At 38.4% G+C, this 21,112-nt stretch overlaps 2 long non-coding RNA genes across 2 annotated transcripts; one reads left to right on the forward strand and one right to left on the reverse strand.

Annotated features, from left to right (window-relative positions):
* Positions 1 to 441: 441 nt before the first annotated feature.
* LOC138950523 (uncharacterized) lies at positions 442 to 6,457 on the forward strand. The gene is made up of 3 exons (XR_011450698.1): positions 442 to 495; positions 1,170 to 1,396; positions 6,386 to 6,457. It is a non-coding gene; the product is annotated as an uncharacterized lncRNA (long non-coding RNA).
* LOC138950522 (uncharacterized) lies at positions 6,298 to 13,251 on the reverse strand. The gene is made up of 4 exons (XR_011450697.1): positions 12,983 to 13,251; positions 11,938 to 12,019; positions 10,466 to 10,696; positions 6,298 to 6,464 (listed from the first exon to the last, which is right to left on the reverse strand). It is a non-coding gene; the product is annotated as an uncharacterized lncRNA (long non-coding RNA).
* Between the last annotated feature and the right edge of the window lie 7,861 nt (positions 13,252 to 21,112).

Here is a 21,112-nt window from a genome sequence, read left to right on the forward strand (position 1 = left end):
TATTTCAAATAGATCTATTTCACTAAGAATGTCAATGGATATAGGGCAACATACTTGTTTTTTAAATCAGTGATTGATTAGATCGTCATATTTTTGTGACACTGAGACCAAACCATCAAAAAATTAGCAATAGGCCTTGAATCAAAGTCGTGCGAGATCTGACCTTGCTGCACATGTACGTGTACGACTTGGTTGTGTTGACGTTCAACTGGTAAGCTGGGCGATTGCAGGCTTTTATCCAGCGAAGGCAGCGATCTAGATGGTACAGATGCTTTCCCGGTTTCACAAATGGGATGAATTTCACGCCAACACAGCGTTCAGGATACCTATCATCCGTTTTACATTGTCCCCAAGCACAGCGCTTGTTAGCAGCATTTGTGTGTGTTTGCTTCCTAAAACAAGGGAAGTAACTCCCAGAGTCTCGATATGTGGATATGGTCTATTTGTCACAACAATCAAAATGGCGTCTCTCGGCGATTATTTTAGTCTGACAAGGTGAGTGTTACATAGTAAACGTTATCTGACAGAAAATAATGCTTTCAATGAGACAGTCAGTATCTGTTTACAAGTTGCTCTGAGCAGGACTGCAAAGCCTGAATCGATCATGCGAGTCAAATAGCTCTGGTGCACTCCGAATCATTCGCCGCCTTGATAGAGATCATTCAGTACTGGTAGTACTTAGTCCGATTATCTTGGACATATGTTTGTTGCCTGTTGGTGATCCTTTCAAATATATGTCTCTGAAGTTGCACTTTTACTCCCTTACGTATATGCATTGTCATGTCACTGATCGATCACTTGGAACAGTAAACGTGCGCTTTGCGTGCAAGACGGAGTTCGAAGCAGTATTTCACCGAACATGAGAGAGCTCTGAAAATCGTGTTTATTCTCAGAATAGTAACCCAAAAGAGAAGACATACTTATCCCACTGAACAGTGTCGAGGAAATCATTGTCTTGTGCATTTGTTGTGTGTGTGTGTGTGTGCCTGTGTGTTTGTGTGTTCTCAGACTTGTGTATGCATGATCACTGTGTGTGTGTGTGCGCGCGCGTGTGTGGCTTTTCTTGAAGTTGATGATGATTGAAGTTTGATACAATAACTCATTAACTGTAACTGTAAGGTGGATTGATGAATAGTGTATCCTTTTCATGAATTTGTCTTTATTTCCAGGCTATGGAAGTTTCATGTTCAAAACAACAACAGAGCTGCCCCTGCAAGAGAAAAGGTGCGGAGGCAGGATAGGGAGAGGAATTAGCAGTCTCTATGTGTGGGCAGATGAAGAGGAAAGGACTGGTCTAAGTCCTCTCAAACTGAAATTGGTTTGCTGGGGAAGAAGGCTGATCCAAAAAACAACACCGCCCTCCAAGTCCAACCCTCCTCTAAACTCAATAATTCCAGTAAGTACCTTTTTATTCTGCAAGATTTGTTAGGTGGATGACTTTGTTGCAGGGTATATTAAATAATGACAAAAAGTGAGGTTTGCAGGTCTCAGTCGCAAATTATATTACTGGTGCCTATTGTTTGTTGCTATTCTAGTGAATGTGTATATATTTATTTCCTATTTTCAGAAGATAATGACAAATAATTAAAATTGTGTGCACTTAAATGTCACTACACACAACCTTTTAGTGTCTCATAAAGGGAAATATTAGTTTTAAGTGCAATCGTTTAATTCTTAATACATGTGATGTTTTTATGTCTGTGATCGCCTGACACTGTAAGGCAATTTTTCTTGTTTTTATGAGGACAGTAAACATTTTGAGTCTTGAAATACATATGAACAGTCCCCACAATTGGGGTGCTGTACCATGAAACCCCTCTTTTAAAAACCTTTACAATTCAAGATCTCCCCTATTTTAAGACCTTGTGTTTCAGATGTTTAGGTCATAACCTGTGCAAATTTACCTTCATTGTAAGACTTCTTGCTTTTTAAGACCTTATTTTCTCAGATTTTGGGGGGTCGTAAAAGGGGGTTCCACTGTATTCTAAAATATGAATTCTTGTTTACTGTTTAAACTACACCCATTTGCTCTTTGTAAATGAAGGATATTTTTCAGATTGATTATTTCTGCCTCCATACTGATCTTTATAATATATGACACATTGGCGAGCAGATTCCATGATCATGCTAAAAATGTAGGAAGTCATAATTATGATGTTTAGGTTTTAGAATCGTGTATGCCTTGCAGTTCAAATTCATGTCTGCCTTCCTGTTCAATTGTTTAAAAATCAAGACAATCCCTGAGACACATTTTCCAACCACATGTCACACAGCAGTTCTGCTTGAAACATCAGAATTGAATAGTATACCAAACAGGCCTTTATGCGGTTTAGCACTTGACTACTGCTGCTTCAATACCACTTGTGCAGAAAAAAATTAGAGATACAGTGGAGCCCTTCTTTTAAGATATTACAAACTCAATTAAAGATCAAAACTTGACTAAATGTAAAAAGCAATATGTGTTAGAATGGAGGTTATAAACAGAAATCTGAGAAAGTAATGTCTTAAAAGACAAATGTTTAGAAAAAATGCGGGGGGGGGGGGGGGGGTCAAACTTAGGTTTTACTGTTCAATGCATGGGTAAACTGGGCATTCATTCCAAGTACCTTAAGATGTGTAACTGGCACTTTTGCTCATCGGTAGTACTGGAACACAATTTTACACAGTGCGTCAGTGTGTCAGAATGCCTCTGGAAAGCCTATGCCAACAAGTAAATCCCCTCCCCCCACCACACACATCTTTTACTCACACCCGCACCCCATTACATAGATGAATAGATTACAAATACTATTCTTTTACTTTTTATTTTCACACTTTTTCTTGCATTTGGTTCATTTTTTTTTTTTTTTTCTTTGCAAAAAAAGTTTATTAGAAGCAGGAGCCTGCCAAATAATTCAAGCGGGCTCTTTCCTTCTTTCGACGCCATGACAGATTCTTGGCCATATATACCCTTAAAACTACCTCTTCGTGTAAACAAAATTTAATTGTAAAAAGAAGTGTTTGTTCAAGGGAGATAATTTGAAGCGATTTTTTTTTTAAATCAGTAAAACTGCGTAGTGACATCCTCAGTTAAATAAAAAGAATAAGGAATAAAGGTATACACACAGGTTGTACCCATTTTTTTTTTTTTTTTTTTTTTTTTTTTTCTTTTTCTTTTCTTTTTTTTTAAATCTCAGTTGCATGCAGGCTGCTTCAACCCTTTCTTTTTTGCCTTTTTTGGTTTTTTTTGGCGGGGAGCATCCTTCTTCATTGATTATTTTTTTTTTTTTTTTTTAAGTAATGTTTTTACTATAACATTAACATTACTATATGTGAACAGCTCAGATCATGGGTCAATAAAGTGTTACACAGATGGTCAAAATTAAAGTACAAGATATTGCACTGGAAGTGGTACTACACTGTTGCTTAGTGTCTGTATGAAGCTACAAGGTGAAAATAGAAAAAGAAAAACACGATTCTTGACTTTGATGGGCTTTTTCTGCTCGTAAGCACACATTCTTCCACTCATCACAGCATGCCCCATTATTGAGTTTAAAACACCAATTACATTTTTTTTTAATAAAACTCACAATTTTACAATAAGAATTTAGAGACCTGAATCAATTAGGTATATCCTACTTAGTTTGACTTTTGAGAAACTAAGTAATTACACATTTAATTGAATCAGTCAGACAGACGGAGACATAGAGAGACAGACAGAGGGCAAACAGAAATCTGAGAAAGAAACCCCTTTAAAAATGTTACCATGTTTGAAATGAAACATCGCAAGGTGAAGCCATAATTCATCACCTTTCAGTATGACGTCATGAGCGTGTTCCACACTTGAAATGACGTGTTTTTATCATGTTGTCAGCTGCACGGAGCTTGGAAGTATAATTTCCATTCAACGATCTGAGTTTGTTAAGTTTTAGCCTATTTTCAACGTCAAACACCATGAAACTATATATATTTGGAATCAGAAAATGGTAAGGAATAGATAGAAGTTGTTTTTAAGTGTCTTTTTTCATAAATAAAGATAGTGGTTATTTATCGGTTTTCTTCATTTTTAAGCATAATTATCAATACAAAACAACAAAACTATATAGTTTTAGATACAGGACGCAATAGGGAATACACCAATATATTTTTTTTGTTTCAAATATTAGTTTTTAAAAATTTGAAAAAATGACATATTTCGAACAAACATTTCAATAACAAAACTTTAAGTGACCAAACTGAAATGCAATCCCATAATCCGGCCTAGATCTGAGATTGTGTGATAAGAAATAAGATCAAATTGATGAAAAACTGTAACTGTGAAAGTGCTGCCTCGACCTTTTGGCAAACGGTAAAATATGACGTCATCAAACTGTCCTATCAATAAACGGGAAAACCTTCTTTGAGAAAATCCAGTCAAAAATATCCATATCAAATTTCATAAAGATCCACTCCGTAGTTTTTGAGATATGATCTGCAGTGTGAAAAAACGCCCATAACGCCCAAAACGCAAATGATTTGGTCGTGTTCTGCTGATACTATAATGTTTTTCTTTCCTAAAACACACTATAATAGTAGCCTTTCCCAATGTCTATGCTAAAACTGACTTGTCTGTGTTGTCAATGATTTTGCTACAGTGTGAGAACACAATCTCACGCCCATAACGCTGTGACACGAAAACTTATTTGGTCGTGTTTTGCCGATACTGTAATGTCTTTCTTTCTTAAAACACACTATAATAGTAGCCCTTCCCAAATGCAATGCTAAAAATGACTGGTCTGTGTTGTCAATGATTTTCTGCGAGAATGCGATCTATCTGTTTGTCGCAAAGCCCGTGTGACACGAAAGTTATGAGCTGAAGACAAAATCTGCTGAGTGCAATTACGTTTCAGAAGATAGTTGTTTAAAACAGTTTATCACTCAGACACGCAAAGGAACACTATAACTTTATTATTCAGGCCATATTTGCTTTCCTTTGTCATGTATGCAAGTACTGGCCTTGGTTGAAGAAAGTGACCTGTCGCTGTGCAACAAATTTGTCGCCATTTTCCGCCGTGTTTTGTAAATAAAACGTGTTTACTACCCACACATACAAAACGATGCTGTTGTTTCTTTTTATTTTCTTATTGTTTGATTCATGCTTAGCAGTTTAGTATTCTTTGTTTTCTTCTCAATTCAATGGATGGCTATAAAATAAGCATTTAAATGTGAAGGTGTTAAAATGACCCATGATCTGAGCTGTTCATATATCTAAATGTATTTTAAGCAACTTTTCTATATAACAATTCCCTCTCAAAAATGCATACAATATCCAGAGGGGAGCCATATCTATAAATACCAACACACATTTTGGCTATCACAATCAAATAATTCACATAACTTATTAGTGCCTTGGAACTTTGTGAATTTTCAAATACGCCCAAAAAAACTTCCTTTACGGTAATTTTAATAATCATATTATATTTACAATTCACTTTATCCTCAACGCATTTCCAAATGGACATAATTTTCGGGCAAAAGTAAAAAAAATGTTCAATATAATCAATTTCGTTCTCACAGTGAGTACAGCAATTACTCACGGAAATGCCTATTTTATACAATAAAATATTTGTGGGGTAAATATTGTGCAATATTTTCCAATGCAACATTCGCAATCTTGTTTCTGTGGTTACTTTGTTTACTATTAACCATTGCTCTTTTCCCGGCCTGAAATCAAATTTATGTTCCCAAAATTTAACTACAACCGGCTCCACATATTTTTCCTTTATAATTAATTTGCGAAATTGACAAGGCTTACTCAGGTTCTTTAAATCGTTGAATCCACATACATTTCCATTTGCAGAGCGTAGTGTTGCTGCTTTAACTGCTGTACAAATCACCCTATATTCAAAGAATCTTGTGGGCTTACATCCAACCTTCTGCTGCATAATATTAAAGGGCACAATCTCATTTCCAACATATACATCCTTTACTCGACAAACGCCTGCTTTAATCCAGTCGCTAAAAAACAGGGTTTGGCCGCAATAGATTATATCCTTGCTGTTCCATAAACACGTATCTCTTAATAACATGTCTCCACCTACTGCTCTCTGAATCATGTCCTTATTTTTCAACCAACAAATTAAAATTTGTTTCCAAAATACATTTTTAATTAATCCCAATCCTTTAACAATTTTTTACCGTGGAGTTAGATTGGAAGCAACACAACCTTTCACCAAGCTTCGAAAACATATGTATCGGTATCTGTTTCCATCTTTCCTGCTTTTCGTTCAATAAATTTGCCGCCCAGGACAACAAACAAGAGGACTGCATATCAATGACATCAATCATTTTTTTCATGTTTATTATTTGAAGTTTGATTCTGAATCAAGCGTCTTTAGTGATGGATGGTTTTCTGTGTATGCTCCAGGACTTCAAGGCACTGGTGCTTGATGACAGCAGGCTCCCACTGGCCCACACACAGAGAAGAGATTGGAGGTGCCCTCGCCCTGGAAGAAGAAGAGGATGGGAATATCAATAAAACAAAACGATACGCAACATTCACACAGCTTGCATTGTGGACATACATATTTGGCTATTTGGGTGAAGGTGTAAGAGTCGCCATACATGTGCAGTTGCTGTGTATGGGTCATAGGAATGACAATTTAGATCCAACTGGCCAGAACACTGACTTTCGTCCTAGTCGCTTGTATTGAAGTACATTGTGGTGTTATATGAAGTACATTTGGTTGGGGGTTGGTGTAACCATACTCTGTATTTAGCACCGTTCTGAATTTGTGTATGTTTTATCTCTCAAAGAACATTGTGTTTTGATTTTTGACTCACATGCGAAGCAAAAGTGAGTCTATGTACTCACCCGAGTCGTCCGTCCGTCCGTCCGTCCGGAAAACTTTAACGTTGGATATTTCTTGGACACTATTCAGTCTATCAGTATCAAATTTGGCAAGATGGTGTATGATGACAAGGCCCCAAAAAACATACATAGCATCTTGACCTTGCTTCAAGGTCAAGGTCGCAGGGGCCATAAATGTTGTCTAAAAACAGCTATTTTTCACATTTTTCCCATTTTCTCTGAAGTTTTTGAGATTGAATACCTCACCTATATATGATATATAGGGCAAAGTAAACCCCATCTTTTGATACCAGTTTGGTTTACCTTGCTTCAAGGTCAAGGTCACAGGAGCTCTTCAAAGTTGGATTGTATACATATTTTGAAGTGACCTTGACCCTGAACGATGGAAGATAACTGTTTCAAACTTAAAAATTATGTGGGGCACATGTTATGCTTTCATCATGAGACACATTTGGTCACATATGATCAAGGTCAAGGTCACTTTGACCCTTATGAAATGTGACCAATATAAGGTAGTGAACCACTAAAAGTGACCATATCTCATGGTAGAAAGAGCCAATAAGCACCATTGTACTTCCTATGTCTTGAATTAACAGCTTTGTGTTCCATGCTAGGTTTAGTTATTTGACCTTGACCCTGAAGGTCAAGGTCATGTAAAGGTCAAGGTCAAGCATGTGAGTCATATGGGCTTTGCCCTTCTTGTTTTATGTACCTTAAACTACTTTTTCAGCACCCGCAGTACCTAGTTAACGCCCATCCTCCAACATTTGGATCCGTGTCGTCAACAAATGTTGTGTGTTTTGTGTGTATGTGTGTGTGTGTTTTTTAAATGATGTGCACAGTTCTGCACCCTGTAGTGACATTGTCATTCTAGGGAATGCTGAAAGACAACTATAATGTTTATTTAATACTCTGGTCACTGGAGTATCTGGATAGCCCTGTGAAAAGAAGATGGAGATGAGAGAGCGTCTTCGGAAGTTGAAGAGGTCTGATTTTAGTGATTTAAGGGAGCATGTGAAACGACCAGTGTTTGGTTAGGCCTAAAAAAAAAAAATAGGTGTGGTTACGGTAACCCGACCTACCCTATTTTTAGGGGCCGATCCTATAACTTTTTATTACATTTGTCAACAACAACAACAACAACAAAACAAGAAGAGCAAACGCTCGATCGAGTCACTTTCGCAGTTCTGAATATTATGACCTTGAAAAAGGTCAAAGGTCACCAAAGCAGACGTCAAAGTGTAGAGGTCACTGGGAGTCACGTTCACATAAAATTTGAGCCCGGTCACTTTTATAGTTTCCGAGAAAAGCCCAACGTTAAGTTGTGTGTTGCCGAACAGAAAAGGCTAGTTATCTCCCTTGTTTTTCTGATAACGTTCGTAAAAGGCTACAGATGTAAATACTTTGATGTAAAGAATAATCCTACAAAGTTTCAATCACATCCGATGAACTTTGTCAAAGATATAAAATGTCTAATTTTTCCTTTGACGCTGACCTGTGACCTTGAAAAAGGTCAAAGGTCAACGAAACCATCGTTAAAGTGTAGAGGTCATTGGAGGTCACGACTAAACAAAATATGAGCCCGATCGCTTTGATAGTTTCCGAGAAAAGTCCAACGTTAAGGTGGTGTCTACGGACGGCCGGCCGGACAGACTAACACTGACCGATTACATAGAGTCACATTTTCTCAAGTGACTCAAAAACAGTGCAAAAAACGCAATAAAAGCGAAAGCGCCCGAGTCGCACACTTATTTCCCTGTCAAGTAGGTTTAATTTGTACACATTAGAAAAAAAAGTTTAAAAAAAAAGTGATTGCCTACCTACCTACCCTATTTTTTTTGGCTATATTACCGTAACCACACCTATTTTTGGCTCACGTAAGTGTAGCCTATGCGATGATAAACTTTGTCTGTCTGTGCGTGCGTGCGTGCGTGTGACAGAAACTTTAACATTTCCGAGTCTATGGATAAAGCTCGCATAAGAAGATTACGTCTCGGTCAAAAGTTTGACGCGTGTGATAGAAACTATTTGAAGACGTCACATTATGACGTAAGAGGGTTAGACGTCACGCAAAGGAATTACTGAAAGTCTCGGTCATTGTTATTGTGAGCGGGCCGAGACTAGTTGGCAGATCCAGGGTCTCGCTTTCTTGCACAGTTTCACCTATGCTTACTGTGTGTGTGTGTGTGTGTATGTGTGACGGAGTGATTGAGTTTGTGTTACTGTTTGTCGATTTCTTACGTGAGCCTTGAAGGCTTCGCCTCTTGTTTTTTTGGCCTTACGCCATTTCCTATGGATTGGATCAGTATCAATGACTGACTGACTGACTATTCACTTTGTGGTTTTTAGGATGTGTGTTTATTCACTCTCAGTGAATTTTTTGTTGGGTTTTTAGTGTTTTTTTCTTCTGTTTAGACACTTGCATATCAGGCGAAAGATACTTACAGGGTGACTAATTGTGCACAGATACATCTCCTATTAAAATGTTCACACCAAGATACCAAATATCACCATTTCTAACGAGGAACTGATCCTGCACAGGCACAGTACCTAGTAAACGCCCCACCCCCTACTTTGGGCAAAATCTGTGCATAAAGCGGATGGACAATTAAAAGGCAGTTTACAGTACTAATATTTTTCCTCATTACATTTAGTCAAGTTTTGACTAAATGTTTTAACGTAGAGGGGGGAATCGAGACGAGGGTCATGGTGTATGTGCGTGTGTGTGTGTGTGTGTCTGTCTGTGTGTGTGTGTAGAGCGATTCAGACTAAACTACTGGACCGATCTTTATGAAATTTGACATGAGAGTTCCTGGGTATGATATCCCCATATTTTTTTTTTCATTTTTTTGATAAATGTCTTTGATGACGTCATATCCGGCTTTTCGTGAAAGTTGAGGCGGCACTGTCACGCCCTCACGCCCTCATTTTTCATGGTCAAGTAATCTTCGACGAAGCCCGGACTTTGGTATTGCATTTCAGCTTGGTGGCTTAAAAATTAATTAATGACTTTGGTCATTAAAAATCTGAAAATTGTAAAAAAAAAATAAAAATTTAAAAACGATCCAAATTTACATTCATCTTATTCTCCATCATTTGCTGATTCCAAAAACATATAAATATGTTATATTTGGATTAAAAACACGCTCTAAAAATTAAATATATAAAAATTAATATGAAAATTAAATTTTCGAAATCAATTTAAAAACACTTTCATCTTATTCCTTGTCGGTTCCTGATTCCAAAAACATATAGATATGATATGTTTGGATTAAAAACACGCTCAGAAAGTTAAAACAAAGAGAGGTACAGAAAAGCGTGCTATCCTTCTGAGCGCAACTGCTACCCCGCTCTTCTTGTCAATTTCACTGTCTTTGCCGTGAGCGGGTGACTGACGATGCTACGAGTATGCGGTCTTGCTGCGTTGCATTGCGTTCAGTTTCATTCTGTGAGTTCGACACCTACTTGACTAAATGTTGTATTTTCGCCTTACGCGACTTGTTTTAATTTCTAGTCTCAGTATAGTTTCGTGTAGGTATTGGGATAATTGGAGTTACAGGTATATATACATGTGATTTCACTTGCAATTCTTTGCATAAAATAAACTCAAATGAGCAGACATAAAGGTGCACCTACAATTATTGTGACTGTTGCTGTAAAACAATTTCCTTTGTAGATGGAGGGCATTGTGGGAACCAGATGTGTAGACCGTGGGATTAGATAGACTTGGGGGTTCTGGCTTGTAGAAAACTTCCCTGCTGCTCCGCCTTTTGGGGACGAACTTTGTGTTCAGTGATGTGTGCATAGGACTTTGCAACGTCAACCTCCACTGCAAACCATCTTTGTATTGTAGACACTATATTGTACCTGCAGAGAAAGATCAATTTTAGCTGTGCAGTGGAACCCTCATTTACAGCCCCCCCCCCCCCCCCCCCCTCCTTCTTTAAGATCCTGTTTTTTTGGATTTTATGTTTATAATCTCTGTAAATTTACTCCCCCTGTTTAAGACGTAGCTGATTTTCTCAGCATTTTACAAGTTCCACTGTAGTATTTCCCTCTGCAGCATTATTGTCAGTCAAAAGGGATACACAATCTGGCACAAAGAACAGCTGACATGAACAATAAAGTCTGGGGAAGGGTCCTGAAAGTATCTTGATTAATGCGTTGAATTGACAGGTCTAGTAAACCTTGTGCAGAACAAATATGTGTTGAAGAGTGCTCGTTGACATGTTGCAGCAAGCCAAGCCATAATTATACCCTGTTGAAGTAATACAAATCATGGGTGTGGGTTATATTAATTCACATCTTTTATATGATTGAAATGCATAATTCTAAGACTTGTTTCTGAAAATGTGTACATTTGCATTTAAGATCTACATGGAATAAAACTGACACTGTTCTCGACAATTGAGTATGTTTTTGTGTGCGCATGTTGCTTAGTTTATTGATAATAATTGACTTTGGGTCAAGTTGTAACCACGAGTTTTGTAGCAAAGGTGCAATGATAAAAATAGACAGAAGATAATCAGATAATAAGACACTGGGCTGCAAATTGCTTTCAATTGTCATTGTATTTATCTGTAAAATCATCATGATTTCCATGGCATGTATAATGCAGTGGAACCCCCCTTTTAAGACCCCAAATTTAAAACTCCCTCCTTTTTAAAACCTTGTTTTCTCACATTTTCTGTTCATAACGTCTGTAAAATTACCCCCATTTTAAGACTCATTCCTTTTTAAGACTTGATTTTCTCAGATTGTTTGAGGTCTTAAAAGGGGGGTGCCACTGTCGTTATAATGCATCTTCAGAAATTGAAGACACATGCTGCAGTTTTGTTATAACCATGAAGAAGAAAAATACTGTTTACAGTGTCTTATCCTCTAACTACATCTTTTTAAAGACTCCATAACTTTTAATCACTCAACAATTCCTCTCTGTATGGCTGCAGTTCAAGTAAACCAGAAATGGTAAACCATTGCCACACTCAAGGAATTGGTTCCTGGCAACTTATGTCGGGTGCGCAGCCTGAGAGAGACACGACAGAGATAGTTGCTCAAGATAAAAGATAAGCTTGACTTACACCAAAATTATGAACATTTAAACTCACCTTACTGATCTTTTTGTCTGAAATATGTTATGCCATTATTGCCACACATTGCAAGAATGTTTGATGTCCGGGTGCTTGGTCCCTGAAAATGTCAGAAAATTGTTATAGTAATTATAGCAACATCTAAAACCACTAAGTGTAAACCAAAGGCTGGCCAATTACATAGTTCTACAGCAACATCAGTTCTGAACATGAAGCTTAATTTGAACATGCACAGTGACACTTAAAATGGCAGTCAAAAAAGAAAGGATGAATGAAATTCTGCCACATTTAGTGTTTGCTTCAATGAACACTGAGGAAGAATGTGTTCTTCATCAAAAGTAACCCTTTCACAAAGCTTCACCAATAAACTTCAATCATAGTTCTTACTGGACAGAACAACTCATACCACTGACAATATAAAATGTCAGTTATAAATAACATGTTCTGTTGCACAACCTCCAAAGACTGCAAAGAAACAACTGCCCATAAACTGATAAAGCGTTAAAATATCAGTATCACGTGTGCTGACTGACCCTACTTTTTTCCATCAACAATTTTTTTTTTTTAGGGGGATTACTCACAGACTGGCTAGTAAAGTAAAAAGTAAATTTTAAGGGGCTTATTGTCCGTCAGGTCTTAATTGCCTATATTGGACATGAATTGGTTTATACGATTCGAGTTTTACGCCCTCACGGCTTTTTGATGTTTGCGTGTTTAGGTGGTATCAGCCATCTGCACTTATGGTAGAATGACCAAGATCTTTAACGTGCCATTGTGGTGACACGGGGGTGGGAGATGGATACCGTCTCTGGGTCTGCACATAAAGTTGACCCGTGTCTGTCCCGGCCCGGATTCGAACCAGCGACCTCTCGATCACAAGTCCGGTGCTCTACCACCGAGCTACCCGGGCTCCCCTAGACTGGCTACTCTGTCAGTCTGTCTCATATACAGTGCACCACAGGAGCTTGTATTCAACCGCCGGTCGATCATTATACACGGCAGCAAAATGTGTCCAGGTCTTTCCAAAGTATACACCACAACACTCGCTTTATTTAATACTTACACATCCAGTAGCAGGTTAGAGCTACGTCGCGGCGCACACTGAACGGTAAAACTGACACTCAGTTGAATCCAGCTTTCCGTCTGCTTGCTGATGATAACTTTGCATTTTGTGCGCCGAGCATGTCTTTCTCGTGATTCTGTGTCGTTCGGAGTCAGTCAGCTGCTTTCAGAACCACATGGAGTCGATTTCTTACTGAAACTTGCGGGCTTGTCCCACTGAGCGGCTATCCCATCCGCCATTGTTTTCAGTCGTCATGCTAACGGCACGCGCTCGCGACGAAAACCAGTCTATGACGGCCAATTTTAATCTTCAAATGGTGGAGAGCAGACGTCAAAAAACTCATTTTGATTTAATTATTTAGCATACTTGTGGTGCTTTATTGAGCAAACCGGGCCAGGTGCGTCTTAATTAAGGTACACTAGATTCCCCACAATCTTCAAATCGGCCGAATTCGACAAAAAACTCTCCAAAATGGCGGCGCGGACACTATATCTTTAAGAACAAAAGTAAGGCAATTTCGTTACTTTTGATTTGGACCCCTACCTCAATAGTTCTTTGAATGTTCGCCTTCTTTTATATTTACGGTACCGAGAAGCCTTCAACAGATGTATACATGTATAACTAATTCAATAAGTTTTTTGAAGCATCCTATTCTAAACTCTTACGTTAAATGTCTGATCTTTTTGTTTTTGTTTTTATTTGTTTCTGTTGGGTTTCAAACAACATTCTGTGAGATAACCTTTAAGGTCATCGCCGTAACAAGAACACTGTTCTTCCTTTTTAGGCTTTTATAGTCCATACACTATTTGCTGGCTTACACCCGTCAATTTTACGTGTATCAGTTCATGAAATATTTGCCGGCTTTTACCCATCTATGTTATCTTTCCCCGGTCAAGGCAATATCTTGAAATGATTGTTGAAACTTCAGAGAACCCTTTGCTTAAAGTTCCAAAGATTGTTTTTGTTTTGGAGCTTTCCATTCTTTTCGATCATGAACAAGGAAATAGCTGAATGAGTATGACGCATTCTATAAAACTGTCCTGGGGTACAGAACGGATGTGATCACACACTTATCGCTCGCTTGAGTAATTCTTTAATCACACAAGAAGCTTTTGTGGTGTTTTGTTTTCTTGAAATAGTGACACGTTACCTGGCACACTTAAGCAGGTTTCATGCCCCCCCTCCCTACCCATTGGGAATACAGACCACTTGAACAAATCTGAGTGTGTGGAGTTACGCCCTGGAGTCATACTCGCCGGAGGAAAAAGGGTGAGTTCTTGGCTTTGTGGCGCCAATAACAAGTCATTGATGACGAATTGAGTCATCTGTCAGTAAAACGTAAAAACGGAGGAAGGTCTCTTATTCATATTTGCTTCTTTGGCTACCATAACTGTCTCGTTGTATGCCTTTTTTTTCTTCCAAGTATATACAACTATTGCAACAACAATAAAGAGCTAACAGGCAAGTGATATTTAATTTAGAAAGAAAATACTCTTTAATTTAAAACAGAAGCACAACGAACAAGATGTTTTAATTTATTTCGCTCCAAGTCAAAATGTAAGCAAAACATCTAAATAGTTTTAAATGCGCATTTAGTCCGCTGTCGCACAGAGGAATGTAGGATTACCAAAACCGGCAAAATCAAAACTGGGCAAAACTTGATTTAAAAGAACGCCCCCCCCCCCCCCCCCCCCCCACCCTGTAGAATTTGCACTGCTAAATGCGTTGGCGGCATCCCATCCTGCCTCTCCCAACTTGCCGTATCCCAGTCTGCCTTACCCAATTTGCCGCATCCCAGCCTGCTGCTTTGTGTGAGTTAGTGCGTGTGTATTTGTGTTTGTGAGGCAGGGAAAGAGAGAGAGAGACAGACATAGAGACAGAGACAGAGAGAGAGAGAGAGAGAGAGAAAAGAGAGAGAGAAAGAAAGAGAGAGAGGGGGGAGGGAGCAGGGAGAGGGGGAGAGAGAGAGAGAGAAGGGGAGAGAGACTGAGAGAGAGAAGGGGAGAGAGAGAGAGAGGGGGAGAGAGAGAGAGGGGGAGAGAGAGAGAAAGAGAGAGAGAGACAGAGAGAGAGAGAGAGACACACACACATACACAGAGAAAGAGAGAGAGAGAGATGTCAACAAAATCAAGGAAAGGAAAAGCCTAACAAAGAATTTCAAGTGGCAGCCCAACTTTTCGACCTGTTGCCAGGCCTTCCTCAGCGGCGTTTAATTCTGCGAGACGCCAATTCATGCATCAAGTACTAAGCAACACAATACCATAGTTAATTCTGTTACGAAACACAAAGCAAATATTTCAAAGATAAAATCTACAAGACTTGACTAAAATTAATGTAAAAAATCAACAACAAGAAGAAACAGAGGCGAAAACAGTATTTGACTTTCAATGTTTTTGCAGAGAACTTGTTTACAGCAATAGTGGAAACTAACATGTTTTATGAACGTGTTTATGTTTTGCAATCTTGTTTTCTGATTTATCCATCTATATATTTATTTACCTATTTTCACTTTACTTATTTAGTTCCGATCAAATGATCCGCTGCAAGAGCAGTTTGTAAATAAAATCAGCGATACAAAATGCCTCCGTTTCACTTAGATGGCGTATGGAAATAATTAATAACCTTATTTTATGATGGGTGACCTCATTGCAAATTGTTGACATTTAAAAAACGATATCAAAAATAGAGTTACTAGACGGAGCCCTTCGGGGCGTTTAGTCATGCTTGAGACGTATATTCACATGTTTTGATAGAGTATGTCCTTATCTGCGACCAAAAGACAAATTGTTGCTTCAACAGTGCTTTGAGCGGATCATTAAGTATTGCACTTTCGCGTCTAATAACGTACGGTGTCTAAGATTAAATACGGCGAAGTGGTCTGAGCCTACAATGTTTAAATGTTTTATTGCATAACTTCTAAAAACTAGTTCCATGGTCTCATCCCTCCCCCCATCTACCCCACCCCCCCCCCCCCTCATCCCCTATTTTAAAAAAAAATCTTTTTATATTTATTCAAGTTTTGACTAAATATTTTAACATCGAGGGGGAATCGAAACAAGGGTCGTGGTGTATGTGCGTGCGTGTGTGCGTGTGTGTGTGCGTGTGTGTGTGCGTGTGTGTGTGTGTGTGTGTGTGTGTGTGTAGAGCGATTCAGACTAAACTACTGGACCGATCTTTATGAAATTTGACATGAGAGTTCCTGGGTATGAAATCCCCGAACGTGTTTTTCATTTTTTTGATAAATGTCTTTGATGACGTCATATCCGGCTTTTCGTGAAAGTTGAGGCGGCACTGTCACGCCCTCATTTTTCAACTTTTGGTCATTAAAAATCTGAAAATTGTAAAAAAAAAAAAAAAAATGTATAAAACGATCCAAATTTACGTTTATCTTATTCTCCATCATTTGCTGATTCCAAAAACATATAAATATGTTATATTCGGATTAAAAACAAGCTCTGAAAATTAAATATATAAAAATTATTATCACATTTTTTTTTTCGAAATCAATTTAAAAACACTTTTATCTTATTCTTTGTCGGTTCCTGATTCCAAAAATATATAGATATGATATGTTTGGATTAAAAACACGCTCAGAAAGTTAAAACGAAGAGAGGTACAGAAAAGCGTGCTATCCTTCTCAGCGCAACGAATATCCCGCTCTTCTTGTCAATTCCACGGGCACTGCCTTTGCCACGGGCGGTGGAGTGACGATGCTACGAGTATACGGTCTTGTTGCGTTGCGTTGCGTTCAGTTTCATTCTGTGAGTTCGACAGCTACTTGACTAAATGTTGTATTTTCGCCTTACGCGACTTGTTTTTTTCTGTATTGCTGCGGTTCGCCAATTGAAAAACTCAGCGTGACACCTGCAGCGTACAGGCAGGGTTGGTAAGCCATGCATTGTGCAGACGCTATAGATCATGTGTTTATTGCTCTGGGATGACAGTCACTGTGCTAAGTGCGACAGAAAAACCCATTAGCCAAACAGACAGCGGGATTACAGGGTCTTCGTACAATGTCGTTTGGGTTCACAGGGTCATCCGGTGCACTTTTACCCCCGTGCTTTTCTTCAGTGTTGGGATCTTGGGTTACAAAAAAACTCAAAGCAGCGTTTCTACTTATTTACAGCGCTTCGACAAAAACAGAAGCTTTCTTCAGTGCCGCCAGACCTCCACCCGAGTATGGCTGTTTTTTTACATTTAGTCAAGTTTTGACTGACGAAATGTTTTAACGTAGAGGGGGAATCGAGACGAGGGTCGTGGTGTAGTGTGTGTGTGTGTGTGTGTGTGTGTGTGTCTGTCTGTCTGTGCGTGTGTGTGTGTGTAGAGCGATTCAGACTAAACTACTGGACCGATCTTTATGAAATTTTACATGAGAGTTCCTGGGAATGATATCCCCGGACGTTTTTTCGTTTTTTTGATAAATGTCTTTGATGACGTCATATCCGGCTTTTTGTAAAAGTTGAGGCGGCACTGTCACACCCTTTTTTTTCTCAATAAAATTGATTGAAATGTTGGCCAAGCAATCTTCGACGAAGGCCGGACTTCGGTATTGCATTTCAGCTTGGTGGCTTAAAAATTAATTAATGACTTTGGTCATTAAAAATCTAAAAATTGTAAAAAAAAATTTTTTTTAATAAAACGATCCAAATTTACGTTCATTTTATTCTTCATCATTTCCTGATTCCAAAAACATATAAATATGTTATATTTGAATGAAAAACAATTAACAAGCTCTGAAAATTAAAAATATACAAATTTAATCAATGAAATCAATTTCAAAACACTTTCATCGTATTCCTTGTCGGTTCCTGATTCCAAAAACATATAGATATGATATGTTTGGATTAAAAACACGCTCAGAAAGTTAAAACGAAGAGAGGTACAGTAAAGCGTGCTACGAAGCACAGCGCAACCGCTACCGCGCCAAACAGGCTCGTCACTTTCACTGCCTTTTGCACAAGCGGCGGACTACGTTCAGTTTCATTCTGTGAGTTCCACAGCTTGACTAAATGTAGTAATTTCGCCTTACGCGACTTGTTTCTTTTCTTTTCTTGCTCCTCTTACAGTATCACAGTAAATGTTCCCAAATAGATCCTAGTTACCTAAGAGGACGTTAATCCCCAAAGTCAGCCAGTCAGTCAGTCATTAAAGGCAAAAGCGAGGTAACGCACAACTGGGTCCGACCAGTAAAGCCGTCGCTGCCTGTGTGACAACCACCATAAAAATCTACCACAGCGGGAAACTTTCAAGTTAAGTATTTTCAACCATCATGTGCCCGCATTCAACTTTACAATCAAAGGATGTCTGTTGAGATAATCGAATGGATCAAAACTTTGAAACCTGCGCGCATATTCTAAGCCGACTAACACATAATTGTTAAGGACATCATAAAATGGTTCTCGGTGAAAACTTGACCGAGGGCCATTTTACGACGTCCTTGACTCGAGTGTGCGCTGCTTCCTGGGCAAGGTAAAGAACACCGAAAATACTTCAATGCCGTTCTCGAGCTAAGCTGACTTTTACAAAGGGTACAGCTGACACGGCTTACGTAATCTGGTTTCCTGGTCATTTGTGTGAAAAATCTGTCCGACAAAGAAAACTGCCCAACGAATATAGATAACTCGGTCGAAAAAAATACTACCAGCAAAATATCTAAACCCCCCCCCCCCCCCCCCCCTCCCACCTCCGCCGAAGAAAGAGCACGGGATTCAATACATGATTATAGTTATTAAACACAAAGCAGTTGTAGCTAGGTTCCAGGCAATCACAAGATAGGAAAGCTTTCGAGTCATCGACAATCATTCGGAGGTGTGTTTTGGAACAAATGTTGGAGAAAAGGGTAAATGTCGGCTTCTTTTACAGACACTATCTAGTCTTATGTTTCTTATTTGTTTGACCCTCTTAGGATTATGGAGTTTTATGCACTGCCTGTTATAGTTAACTAAACTTTTGTATTTGAATTAGCCCATTGCAGTTGGTGTAGGCCTTAAGCTTATTTAAATCGCTTGTCCAGTATTTAATTTAGTTCTCAATTTTTGTATGAACTCAAATGTTTAGTGTTCTTAGTATGTCTTGCTAAACTAAGTTCTATTTAATCAGAGTATGTTTGCGTGTGCTTATACTTAGTGATATTGTAAAGCGCATAGTGCTTTTCGCTATAGAAATCTCCTTAATAAATAAATAAATAAATAAATAAATAAATAAATAAATAAATAAATAAATAAACATTCAAAACTGTGTAAAATGGTCGAACTGAAGTTTTTGCACAACAAATATGACCATAACAATTATTTCTTAAATTTAAAGTACTGGACAAATTAACCCCTTCGTTGTGAAGTTACACACGCGCAATGTCGAGACAAATTCATCAAAGACATGAACGCAATCATCCATGGAAAACGCGCTGATTATGCCTGTAAGGGCTGTTTTAAAGTCATTGAATGTCTAATGTTGATTGAGGTACACCATGTGTGGTAACACTTATCTCCCAATACCCCCTCGGACAGTTCTAGAACCCCTTGCAATGCTTAAAAGATAAACTCCATTTCCTCACTTCATTTTGGCAGTTCAAAACTGTCAAAAACATGATTTCACATTTTGGTCATGCTCGCAATAGTTATCTCCAATCGATGCTTCATAATATTCTGCATGTTTTAGTTCTGCAGTTGCTCATACATCTTTTTATAGACATCTGAAGACGTGTGCTGCTCACATACAGATCAGCATAAATCCATTTACTACTTAGATTGTTTAGTGTCTATATGTTATTTGCTTGTCTGTCTGTCTTATGCGTACTCCTTCTCAAACATAAACAAACTCAGACATATTCAAAGATAGTCTACATAATTATGATCCAGAGACAGCCAGCATGCCTCTTCCTTGTTCTCCGACAAAAGAAAACTTCCTTGTGGCCTATTGTGTGTTTTCGCCGGTAGGTGTCAATTGGCAGGCCAGGCACTTAATCACGCTTGACTCCCCTCCGCTTAAGCGGCAATCGTTTAGCAAGCCCCGGTGTCTGCTTCAAGAAAACCCTTCACACCCAGATAAGTGAGGGAACATCGAATAGTGACATTTTTCGATGTGATTTTCGATTTCATAAACAACAATTTTGAAAAATGATATAAAAGAGATAAATATTTTGCAAATACCGTATCTGGGTGGTCTAAATCAGGTTTCTTGTCAAACGTAAAATGCAGTATAGAAAAAACCCGTTGTGTTGGAATTTAAGACTAAATCAATTTCGGTCTACTTGTAGAAACAGTGTAATAAATGTTCAACAAATGCTGAAAGAAACAATTGGCAGCACCCTTGAAACGCTTGGCATGTATATTAAATGTTGAATGTATATTGGTTAAGAACAAAAGTAAGGCAATTTCGTTACTTTTGATTTGGACCCCTACCTCAATAGTTCTTTGAATGTTCGCCTTCTTTTATATTTACGGTACCGAGAAGCCTTCAACAGATGTATACATGTATAACTAACTCAATAAGTTTTTCGAAGCATCCTATTCTAAACTCTTACGTTAAATGTCTGACCTTTTTGTTTTTGTTTTTATTTGTTTCTGTTGGGTTTCAAACAACATTCTGTGAGATAACCTTTAAGGTCATCGCCGTAACAAGAACACTGTTCTTCCTTTTTAGGCTTTTATAGTCCATACACTATTTGCTGGCTTACACCCGTCAATTTTACGTGTATCAGTTCATGAAATATTTGCCGGCTTTTACCCATCTATGTTATCTTTCCCCGGTCAAGGCAATATCTTGAAATGATTGTTGAAACTTCAGAGAACCCTTTGCTTAAAGTTCCAAAGATTGTTTTTGTTTTGGAGCTTTCAATTCTTTTCGATCATGAACAAGGAAATAGCTGAATGAGTATGACGCATTCTATAAAACTGTCCTGGGGTACAGAACGGATGTGATCACACACTTATCGCTCGCTTATGTAATTCTTTAATCACACAAGAAGCTTTTGTGGTGTTTTGTTTTCTTGAAATAGTGACACGTTACCTGGCACACTTAAGCAGGTTTCATGCCCCCCCTCCCTACCCATTGGGAATACAGACCACTTGAACAAATCTGAGTGTGTGGAGTTACGCCCTGGAGTCATACTCGCCGGAGGAAAAAGGGTGA

The sequence above is a fragment of the Littorina saxatilis genome, linkage group LG16 (assembly GCF_037325665.1).
Source record: "Littorina saxatilis isolate snail1 linkage group LG16, US_GU_Lsax_2.0, whole genome shotgun sequence".
Classification (NCBI taxonomy): domain Eukaryota; kingdom Metazoa; phylum Mollusca; class Gastropoda; order Littorinimorpha; family Littorinidae; genus Littorina; species Littorina saxatilis.